Source organism: Urocitellus parryii, chromosome 4 (assembly GCF_045843805.1).
Source record: "Urocitellus parryii isolate mUroPar1 chromosome 4, mUroPar1.hap1, whole genome shotgun sequence".
Taxonomy (NCBI): Eukaryota; Metazoa; Chordata; class Mammalia; order Rodentia; family Sciuridae; genus Urocitellus; species Urocitellus parryii.
Genome location: NC_135534.1, coordinates 21,200,261 through 21,212,305, shown reverse-complemented (window position 1 = coordinate 21,212,305; position 12,045 = coordinate 21,200,261). Strand labels below are relative to the sequence as shown.

Genomic DNA, 12,045 nt, shown 5'->3' with positions numbered 1-12,045 from the left:
ATCTGCTCCCAGTCATCAGTGTCCAGCAGCTCCCACTGTCTCTGAGATTCAGGAAGTGCTCTTCATAGTTTCCAAAGAGTTGTCATTGCTACACAGGCTCTTGCAGCCCCTGCTTAAGGACAGACTAGAACTGGCTGCCCCGTAGAGGATTTGAAGTTGTGACTCAGACCTTATCTTTGAATATGGCTCTGGGGAGTCTGTCTTCCTCAGTCTGGTCTTCTTTGACTTGCTCTAGGATTCTCAGATCAATGGTCACCCAGTTTAAAACTAAGCCTGGTTCAGCCCTGCCCCAGGGCCTTTGCATATGTGGTTCCTGCCATCTGAAATGTTTGCCCCCCCCCCGTCTACTCCATCGCAGCCTCCCAATCTCAACTCAAATATCACCTCTTTTACAGATACCTCCCCAACCACCTAAAGTGGGACCCCCCAATTATTTTCTGTCCATTCTTTGATTTATTCATAGTTCTGATCCAAGTGTTTTCATTGACTTATTATCCTTTTCCTCCATGAGAAAGTAACCTTCAAACTTGTCAGTTTCACACATTGCCCAAAACCTAGCACAGTATCCTGATGCCGGATATAATAAAACTCACCGTAATGCAATAAGTCAAGTCTACAGTTTCCAAATCATGTAAAATATGGAGTTGTGTTCCTGTAGGATTAAAAGCAGTGTGTTTCAGCTGCTCTGCACTGTCACTGAAAACACAAAAGTAAACACTGTAGCTTCCTGTGCACCACGGGCCACTCGGAGAGCCAGCCCCTCGGAGCAGGAGGAGGCCTGCTCTCCCAGGGCCACAAAATAAGAGATTTGCCCACTTTTTCTTTTTCTTTTTTTTTTTTTTTTTTTTTTTTTTTTGAGATGGGTCTGGGCACAGAGCAGGGACCAAGTTTCAGACACATTGTAGAGGAGAGGACACTTCTCTTTATAAGGAATGACTGTATTTGTAGAGAAAATTACTCTAGGCTGGGCCAGCCCCTGTAGTGGAAGTAAAAAACTGATAAAACTCCAGCAGAGGAGGCCTGAGGGTTTCAGAAGTGCCCTGCAGTTCCAGAAGGGGCTGAGGGTCCTCAGGGTCTTGGCCTGGCCAACCCTGAGTGGTGGGGATGCTGGTCCCCACAGGATGCTGGCTGCTCCCCAATCTGTGTGAGCCCACCCCACCGCACCTCCACCTTCCTGGACCAGCCAGGATCCCTCGGTCATTCACTAAAACTCATGGCCATTCCTTCAACAACTGGACACCAAAAGGACATTTTTGCAGGTGCCAGGGGTACATGGATGAAGAAGACACACCTGTCCCTCCAGACACTCACGCCTGAATGAGAAAGACAGAGGGGGAAACCAAGACTATGGTCACCATGGAGGGTGCCATAATTGATCAGTCCCTGCTGGGGAGCCTGAGCCAAGAGAGAGGTCATGGGAAGACCCTCCCCAGTTACTCCTATCCTTGATGGCAAAGGAGTTATTGGTCTTTTTTATTGTCGTTGTTCCCGGGGATTGAACTCAGGGCACTCCACCACTGAGCCGCATCCAGCCCTATTTTGTACTTTATTTAGAGACAAGGTCTCACTGAGTTGCTTAGGTCTCACTGAGTTGCTTAGTTACTTTTGCTGAGGCTGGCTTTGAACTCGTGATCCTCCTGCCTCAGCCTCCCAGGCTGCTGGGAGTTGTGCATCACTGGCGTAAGAAAGTTATTGGAAGACATTTTAGCAGGAAAAATGGGGTTTGTGTCCTTTTCATGGAGGGTATACAGGCGTTACTGTCCCTTATGCAGATGAGAACACTGAGAGTTGGGACACATGTTAACTCTAAGGGCAGGAGTCTTGTGGAGGGAGCAAAGGAAGAGAGAGAGAGAGAGAGCTAGAAGCTAGGTCTCCCCACTCTTGTTCTCGTGTGAGCTTTGCCATCTACGGCAAGGAAAACTGGGATCCTGCATGTCAGAGAGTCCCAGCCTTCAGCCTCACCCACTCCGATTCTTAGGGCACGGTAGATGCCTAGAGTTTAGGGACACAGCCAGGTTCCTGGACCGCCCCCCATCCCATCCCCCTCCCTCTTCACCTATCCACCTCAGGTGCTGCTCCCCAGTCCTTCTGGGAGTTTACACATTTGCCCTCCACGGCTCCCAAGATTCCCCAGGAAGGTCTTGAAGGGGCACCTCGGTGGCAAGCCCTCCCTCCATGAAGCATGCCTCTTGCAAGTGCTGGTACCCAGGCCCTCCCGGAGCATCTCTCTCTGGGACCTGGCTTGCCCTTGAACCTCCCCCAAGAAACCAGCTCCAGATGCTGGAGAACAGGCTGTTCTTCTGGAAGTCTCAGCGCTCCGGGGGGCAGGATAGAGGAGGAAGATTTGGGTGGAGTTTAGTCAAGACCATGAGCATTGCTCTGGCTGGAACTCTATGTCACCCCCTTGAACCGCCAGGGGAAGCCAAAATAAGTGGCAGGACCCCGGACCAGGATTGGGGAAAGTGTGCAAGTGGGAATATCTAGTTCAGGGGAAGCTGGAAGAGGCAGGATATGGTCCAGAATTCTGACCCTCGAAGGAAAAATGTCAAAGGCATCAATTTCCTTGGAAAGTCAAAGATCCTGATCCCCATCGCCTGGATGCACCGCGTCATAATGAGGTCAACTTGACTGCTAAGAGCGTGAGCTCCCTGCTGCCAGCCCAGGGCGCCGCCTTCCCCAACTCTCCAGGGACAGCTGAGCCCTCACTGCTGTCTCCTGGGCCCTTGGCTCTTGGTCCAGAAACCATGTCACCCATCAGAGAGAGGCTGACGCATCTGGGCTGGGATGTGTGGACCCACATAACAGCTGGACAGCAGCAGCCACTCCCTCCCTACCCCATCCAAAAGAAAAACAAAAAATGAAAGCAGAAAAGGAGTGAGCAGGCCCTTCAGGCCCTCATGGAGAGCCAGGATGCAGCTCTGGGGCAGTGGCTGGGGGGCTCGCCCTGCAGGTGGGCGGGACTGAGCCCAGCCGGCAGGTCCTGCTCTCTCTGCAACACCTCACCCCTCATCGCCTGGGTTCCCCAACTCACTGTGGGGGCTTGAATGGATCCCTTCCCTATTCCAGGGCTTGGCTTCCCCATTGCTGAACGCTTCAAGGAACCCTTGAACATCCGGAGTGTCCGTGATTACCTGTGGCTATCCCCTTGCTGTGGTGCTAGTGGCTGAGAGCTGGAAATGCTGAGTGGGTAGAAGGAGGAGGGGTGAGGAAAGGTGGATGGAAGAGGGATGGATGGACGCATGGGCAGCTAGAAGGATGGGTCTAAGGGTGGAACAAGCGGGGATGGGAAGGGCCGGTAGGCGGGTGGGTGAACAGTGAAAAAGAGAAAGGACACTTCCACGCTTTCAGTTCTGATGGTCCTTTTTTATTTTTTTTAAATAGTTTTAGTGGTAGATGGACACAATACTTTCCTTTATTTTATTTATTTATTTTTATGTGGTGCGGAGGATCTAAACCAGTGCCTCGTGTGTGCTAGGCAACCACTGAGCCACAACCCCAGCCCTGATGGTCCTTTTTTTAAAGATATATTTTATTCATTCATTCCCTCATTCATTCAAATGATGAATCTTAACCTAAATCCCACCACTACCTTGCACTTGATCCTGATGGCCTTCCCTATTATGAAATATATTGTGTGCTAAAAAAAAATACATATCATGCATATGTCTGATCTATAAGCTCTGATAAAAGGGGTACCTGTGAACTTATTGCCCAGCTTAAGAAACAGAACCAACTCTGAATATCTTGGTCTTTCAAAGCCACTTGAATTTGGGCAAGAAGTGAGTGGTACACCCTGAGTCTATCCATTCTGGGCAGATTTAGAACAAGACAGTCCTGAGACTGGCTGCCCACTTCCAGGCCCAACCTGAGCAAACTGGCAGGTGTGAGGTCAAAGGGCAAATAGCTGGATAAGCAGTGACTGGAATGTACTGAGGTGGGGTGGGGTAAGGTGGTCAGTTCTGGTACTGCAGGGCCCCAGGAAGGAATCCTGGCTGTCACCACCTGTCATCTGTGTGAGCTTAGCAGGTGCTTTTCCCCCTTCAAACTTAATCTTCATGCCTAAAGTTGGGAAGATGGTAAAACAGAGTTCTTACAAGGAGTCTATTAGAAATCCCCATGAGGGCCAGGTGCGATGGCACACGCCTGTAATCTCAGCAGCTTGGGAGGCAGAGGCAGGAGGATTGTGAGTTCAAAGCCAGCCTCAGCGAAAGCCAGGTGCTAAGCAACTCAGTGAGACCCTGTCTGTAAATAAAATATAAAAAGGGGCTGGGATGTGATTCAGTGGTTGAGTGCCCCTGAGTTCAATCCCTGGTACCAAAAAATTAAAAAAGAAAGAAATCCTCATGAGAGTTTAGCACAGTGCCTCGTGCACAGTAAGCCCTCTGTGGATAATAGCTGCTGCTGCTGCTGCTGCTGCTATTTTTATTCTAATTATCACTGTCACTACCTGAAAGGAAGGTCTTCAGCACTGGACAGCCCTAGAGAATGTCCCGTCCTCTCCAGCCCTACGCTGAGCCCTATCACAGGGATCTTATTTTCCTCTTGGTCTGACCTCTGCAGATGACCTTTTTTTAAAGCCCCAAACCCTTGGGGTCCCTTCTTGGTGCTCTGTGTTCCTGGGCATCAGGAGAGGAATGTCCAGAGAGGAGCAAAATGGGGGCCCTGGGCATGGACCCCATGCATGGACTTGAGGAGCCCATATTTTGTACCTGGCCTTTTACTGGGTGCTGCACTAGGTGCTGAGAGGGGGTGGCAGGACCATTGCTTCAGCACCAGGGTTGCAATGGCTCCATAATGACTGTGGGCTTCAGCTTCCTCATCCATGGAGTGAGGCACTCACAGTACGGACTTACTTCATCTTGTGAAGCTGAAGTGAGATCCTGCATGTGAGGAGCTAGAACAGTACCTAGCACCTAGTACCTAGCACCTAATAATAATAGCTATTATTATTTTCATTATCATTACTAGTAGGCATGGTGTATGCTAGGCCCTGTGTGAGGCCCTGCAGAGAGTTCAAGGATAGAATCTGTCCTCGATCCTATCCTCAAGAAAGTTAAAGTTAGGGGCTTGGGGATGTGGCTCAAGCGGTAGCGCACTCGCCCGGCATGCGTGCGGCTCGGGTTCAATCCTCAGCACCACGTACAACCAAAGATGTTGTGTCCGCCGAAAACTAAAAATAAATATTTTTTTTTTTAAAAAGCTAAACTGGACATGGTGGCACATGCCTATAATCCTAGTGGTTCAGGAGACTGATGAAGGAAGATGGCAAGTTCAAAGCCAGCCTGGGCTACTTAGTGACACCTTGTCTCAAAATAAAAACTCAAAAGGGCTGGAGAAGTAGCTCAGCGGTAAAGCACTTGCTTAACATGTGTGAAGCCCTAGGTTCAACTCCAAGTACGGGAGGCTGAGGAGTGGGGGGTGGGGGGTGGTGTTTAAAGTTTGGAAGGATAAATGGGTCGCCTTGTGCATAGAACTCAGGACATAATATCAACAAGTAACAGCAGTCTGCAAATGCTATGGTATTAATAAGAGGAAGAGGGCTCTTTAAGCTGTACAATCAGGACAGGCTCCCTAGAGGAAGCGGTGTGATCTGGACCCTAAAGGATGGGAGGAGTTGGGACCAGGAGGTGGGGGACAGAGCATTCCCAGCGCTGGGATGCCCAAGGCAAAGTCCGTATAGCAGAGAGGAGCCCAGCAGGGTTAAGGAGCTGGGAGTGGTCAGTCCAGCTGGGCTGGAGGGAGGAGGAGAAGGTGAGTTAGGAGAAGGTGGCAAGTCAGGATCAGGCTGTGACAGGCCTTGAATGCCAAGCAGGGGAGCTGGGAGGTTTTTCGGGGACAAGAGGGAGCCAGTGATAGTTCTGGAATGGTTAAGGTGGTGGTGGACCCTAGCTCCTCTGGCAGGTCTAAAGTCCCTTAGGGGAATGTCAGCTGTCCACCTGTCTAGATAACCAGGGGCTCTCCCAGGGGAGACAGCACTGTGGGCTTTCCCAGAGCCCTGGGCCACCTGAGGCAGCGGCTGGCCCAGGCCCCTTCTCTCCTCCACTCCCACCCCATGCCCTGATGTGACTCTCACCCTGGGCCAGGAGCACCCGTTCCCTGTGGCTCTTCCTAGCTCTCAGAGCCAGGCTGGCCTGGGGAGGCCCCAGGCAACCCCGCCCTTGCCAAAGGATGGGCTGTCCCTCTGTGGGGCTGGGATCTCTAGCCTGAACCACGTCCTGCCCCCCGCCCAATCCTAGGATCCTAATAGGGTTCCCCAAGCCCCTCTAATAGCCCAGGACCCTCCACAATCAGACAAAGAATGTTCCTTTAACCCCAGGGCCTAGAAGGACCTGAGCCTTCTGGGGCCCAGCCCAGCCTGGCACCCTACCTCCTTGGCCCTACTAGCCCTCAGCTGGGATAAGGTGCCCAGAGCCCCTCTCAATCCTCCCAGGGAGGAGGCCCAGCCCTGCCCTCTGCCACCCCAAAGCCTTCACCCCTTTCTCTCCAGGGCTGCAAATCAGTTCCACATTTGGGATCTGGCCTGCTCTATCAGAATCTCCCTCCACCCCACACAGTCATCCGGGGTCTGCAGAAGGGGAAGGGCTCCTGCCTCCGACAACCCCTTCAGAGGACTGAGAGGGAGGTGGGCTGTGGCCAGGAGCCAGAGGCAGGGTGGACACCAAGCCCCCTCCCATGGGCAGGGGAGATGAGAGGGGAAGGGCGGGAGGAGGGGCAGAGGCAGAATCTGAGCAAAGCAGATGAGGGACTGGGCTGGGGGTGGTGAGGGAACTCGGAGGTAGTTCCCAGCTCAGCACATTCCTGAGACATCTGGACGTGCTGGAAGGGCCCCAGCTGGCCCACAGGCCTGTGGCTCCAGCTTCTCCAGTCTGTGATGTCAGGACGCAGCACTCCCCGCTCCTCTGAGTCCCCCTGGCCTGGGGTCCACCTTGGGGCCCCGTACCAAGGTGGTCTCCCCAGAACCCTCACTCTCAGTGAGCAAGGCAGAGTCCCTAGGACCACAGGGGTGGGCCTGGGTAGTGTGACAGGAGGCCAACACAGAAGATGGGGGATTTGCCCAGCTGACTGACTCAAATTCTTCTCTGGGCTGACGCCAGCCCCTCCCTTCTCCTTGGAAAGGAGATAGAGACAAATGAACCCTCTGGAAAGAGCTGCTGACCGTGAGCTGTGTGATCCTGGGCAAGTCCGCTCCCGTCCCTGGCCTTCAGTTTTCCTCATCTATAATAATAATAATAATAGTTACGATGAATGAGAGCCTTTACGTGCCCTGCCTGGTTTAAAGCATTCTACAAATGTTCTCTCAATTTATCCTCATAGTAACGTGGTGGAATAAATGAAAGTCCCTCTATTTCATAGCCTAGACTAAGGCTCAGAGAGGTGAAATAGCCTCCCAAGGCTACACAGCATGTTAGCAGAGCCAGGTGAGAACCCAGGTCTGCCGCCTTTGCCATTGGACTATCTTGCTCCTGCCAATAAGAGGAGGAGGATCTCATGGTGCTCTAAAATTATAATGATTTCTTTTGGCCATCGTGGGGCTCTTCAAGAAGGACAAGGCAGGCATTAGTCACACACTGGGAGGGGGAAGGAGGCAGGGGCAGCTAGCTTTGGAGCATCTGATGGGTCAAGAGTCTTTGGAGGCCAGCGAGGTCCAGACCCTAGGGGCTGGAGTCACGGCCTGATCCCCAGCCGAGCCCAGGGGCCCCACACCTTCCTGAAGGACTGGAGTCAATAAGGGGAGAGAATAGCATTTCTTCCAAAAATAAAACCCCAGGACACTCAGACAGGCCCGGTCCATGAGGAAGCCAGAGGCGGAGGAGAGGGAGGAGGCCAAGGGAATTCCAGCCCGAGCCAGGCGGCAGGCTCCAGCCCAGCAGGTCTTCCAGCTGGCCAAGGCCCCAGAGCAGCTCCACCGCTGGCCACTGGGCCCCATTTATACCCCTGGAATGGACTCAGCCTGGGGCTCGCTCCTCAGCCCTGAGTGGGGTCTGTGCTCCTCAGGTAGCTGATCTGGCTGGGGCTAGAAACAAAGAGCCTTCCTTGGGCACGAACAACCTGCAGAATGGGTACAGCAGCCACACCAGGGAGGAGCTGAGGGAAGGAGGCCAAGCCAATGGAAACTCTGCCTGGAGCAGGAGCGAGCTGGCATGGGAACGTGATTCAGGACAGTAATTCCTGGAGGCTCTGCTGCAGAAGAAAGGGCCTCAGTCCCTTAGCTCACTGACATTCCTCCATTGACCCAGTCAGTCAGTTAGTCAGTCAGCAAACATCTGAGAGCTATCTGAGTACCCTCGGCTTTGGGGATAAGAACAAGATTTGAACACAATAAGACAGACGCAATGTAAGCGAATCACTTCAAGCTACACTAAGGAACTTTGTCCCTATCCTAAGGGCAGTATGAAGTCATCGAAGGATGTTGGGCAGGGGAATGACAGGGTCATTTCAGGGTTTTAAAAGATCCCTCTTAATGCTGCTCTTCGAAACATGGATTCACCTCCATAAGTGGGGTAGTCTCACCATTAGTTAGGAAGTCTTTTGTGAGCAGGAAATCAGGCCTGTTCATTTCTGGGCACATAGTAGGTGCTCAGTAAATACCCTATGAATGATGGGTACATGAATACAACAGATTGCCCTCATTCTCCAGAGGCGCCCCCCCCCCCCCCCCCGCCCAGCGCCAGCCCTGGCGCTCTGTCTGCAGTGTCCTGAGCTGTCCCACAAAGATCCTCTGGCCACTGTGTATGGACCGACGTCTCCAGCAGCCAACCCAGGGCTGCTGTGATCTCGGTGGTGCCAGTCACAGCTAATTCCAACCTGGGGCGGCAGCACTCACTGCCATGGCTTCCTCCTGCCCAGACAGTGCCTGGCGCCCGCCCCAGGGTTGGGCCACAGCGCATAGGCAGCCTGGTCAAAAGATGCCAGGGGTTGGCTGAGAACCTGAGGGACCTGTGGCCTGGCCAGGACAGGGTAACTGGTGTGAGGCTTAGACTACCAGGGCTCAGGGTGCAGAGCATACACAACCTTCCAGGACTCTCCCTCTGCACCCCCAGCACAGTGGGTGCCCGCATGCCCTTTACTAATTCCGCTCTTCTTCCCAACACACACTGGCATACGCACACACAAACCCGGTCCCCATGCTGGCCCCTCCTCCAGTCCCAGCCCTCACTGTCCCAGTCCCAGGCAAGCCTGAGACTCCCAAATCTTCTTCACTGGGTCTCACATGACACAGTCATCTCAGACCCGTGGCTGGGCGCAGTCAGCATTTAGCTCTGTGAACATAAGAAATGTTGCCTGTGTTTGTGTGAAACTGTGACCATGACTGTGCCTGCGCGAGCCCATGTCTGGAGTGACTGCGTGTGTGTGTGTGTGTGTGTGTGTGTGTGTGTGTGTGTGTGTGTGTGAGTGTGCATATCTATTGTGTTTGTTTTTGTGGTGCTGGGGATGGTTCCGGTGCCTCCTGCAAGCTCAGCAAGCTCTCTGCCACGGAGCCACACCCCCAGCCTGAGTGTGCCAATTTGAATCGGTGTTATTCTGATCACATCTGATGAGTGTCTTGTTGGGTTTGTATGCTCGACAGGATGCAAGCCTGGGAGGGTGTGTGTATGTGTGACAGCACCCCTGTGAGGCCGTGCATGGAACTACCTGAATGTGGCAAAGGGTGTGTTTGTCTTTCATTGTGTGGTGTCAGAGAAATGGAGATTCCCTGTATAAAAGGAACCTCCCAGCCCATGTCTGTGTAGACTGGGCCCACGTGTGTGTGCATGCACACACAGAAGCATTCCTGCTTATTTGGATTTGGGCATGCGGTGAACAGTTCAGCCGGGAGAAAATGTGAAACCTCAGCATCTGCCCTCCCTGGGCCTGTGGGGAGTGGAGGGGGAGGGTGAGGGCAAGGTGGGAGGTTGGAACAATGGACTCTCCTACACCCCCATGTCCTGTCAGGATACACAGGGAGGGTTGGCTTCACCCCTTCTAGTTCATAAGAGGCCAGGGAAGAAAGAGCCCACTCTCCAGGGACTAATTCTCTTCACCCTGGTCCTGCTGCCCGCTGAAGTAAAGACAGGGATGATAACTCATGAGGAAACTGGGACCCAGAGAGGCAGCACCACCTGACCCTGCCAGGTCTCAGAGCAAAGCTGGGTCTTGAACTGGGACCTCCAGGGTCTGAACCCACTGCCTCTTCCCTTCATGGGATAACCTTACATTCTAAGTGTGGGAAGACAAGTCCTCTGTCTCTTGGGACCCCCAAGTACTCGTATGGCAATATGACAAGGCTTAAGAACCAAGAAGGGTCTGCTGACAACTGGGAACCCAGGGGCCCACCCTCCTCTCCTTGCTCTCTCTTGACCCATCCCCTCCACACAAACACACTCTGGGCACACAGTGACTCAGAGTGGTGGCCCTTCAGCTTGAAATGGGGGCAATTTTCTAGTGACCACGAAGCAAGTAACCGTCCGGGAATGTATGGGTCACTGTGTTTGGGGGAGGGGGGATGTCTGTGGGCCCAGCCTGCGGGGGAAGAAAGGGGGAAATGTGAGAGGACTCTCCTCCCATCTCTCCCCAGAGCTCACTTTCTCGGAAGGAATGTTCGGGCTTGGGATTCCCCCCCACCCCTTATCCCACAGCTCAGCCTGGACCCACTCCGGTCTCCCCGCCTCCCCGCACAAGCACAGATGGGAGTAGCCTGCGCGGATGGGAGGGGCAGAAGCCAGGGACAGGGGTGCAAGGGCCACGGAGCTGGCGGCCTGAAGGAAGGGGGATGCTCCAGGTCGGGAAGGGCCCTTCTCCCGCACACACGCACCCCAGCAAGCATCTGCGCCCCCAGAGCTTTGCCCAGCCTGCACTGACCCCAGCGGAAGGATTAAAGGCGCGGGAGGGAGTAGGGAGAGGAACTAATACCAGTGCTAATTCCGCCCCGAGAATGTCACCTCTCCCCCACCAGGGTCAGAGACTCCACGGTCCCATCAGTGCGCCCACAGTAGGATTAATCGAGGAGGAGAGGAAGGAGCTGATCCTGAAAAGCGCCGAAGGGACTTAAGAATTGGAGCCTGGCCCGCCCCTGAGCGCGGCTGGAGGAGGGGCCCTCCCTCTCCACCAGCCCCTCCTCGCACGACAGGGGCGGGGCTTTGCAACTGATAAGGGTCTTGGGACACTGTGGGACCGCCGTTTCTACCGCTGCCCCAGACGCGGAAGGAAATAGGAGGGTCCCAGGCCACCCTTCCCCGCTCCAGTGCCCGGCGGGCAGCTCGGGCCGGACACCCCCCTCCGGGCCAGCCAGCGTTCCTCCCGCGCCCTCCCGGCCCCGCTAGCCGAGGCTCGCAGCCTCCTCCCATTGGCCAGGAGCTCTGCGGCCCTGGCCAATGAGCAGGCCGGATTCTGGCGGGGGTGCCCCGCCCCCTTGAGCGCGCCGGAGTTAACTGTTTGTGGGCCGCGCGCAATAGACAGAATTCGGATCGTTCTCTAAAATGCCGAGGGGACGTGCAGCTGAGCCCGGGCGCCCAGAGAAGGTGCAGCCGAGACGGGGGATAGGTGGATCTGCGAGCCTGAGAGCTCGGGACCTCTCTTGCAAGAGTGTGTGGAGCCGACGCCGGCTCCACATGGCAGCCGAGGAGCTTATATTGGCACGACTGTAGGAAAAAGACTTTAATGAGGAGGGAAACAAATCATAATGTTTCCCTCTCTGGCTTCCCACCCCCGTTGCCTGGAAAGGCACCCCCGTAGAACGCTCACCCCGAGTAAAACCCTATCCCCTTCTGAACGTTGATGCACAACCCTCTTCCCTTTCTGGACGCTTGGCCTCTGCCCTCTCTCTACCCCGCCGGCCCACCGCCCCCAATTTCCCTGAACAATCTAAACTGAACTTTTTGTGTGTGAACACGGAAAAGGGCTGGATGGGGAGCAGGTACAGAGGCCGGGCCGGGCCGGGGCTGGGGAGGTCTGAAGTCTCTCGAGTGGGCTTTCCAGGAATTGGGGAAGGTGGTTGCAGAAGTAAACACCACACCGCCCCCAGAACGATGCTGAACCCTACCCTTAACGTTACCAACTTGCTCTTTG

At 54.3% G+C, this 12,045-nt stretch overlaps 1 protein-coding gene across 3 annotated transcripts in view; it reads left to right on the top strand.

The window, feature by feature from the left end:
* Creb3l1 (cAMP responsive element binding protein 3 like 1) overlaps nt 1-12,045 on the top strand; it is a 32,444-nt gene that overhangs the window by 3,875 nt on the left and 16,524 nt on the right. The window lies entirely within an intron of this gene.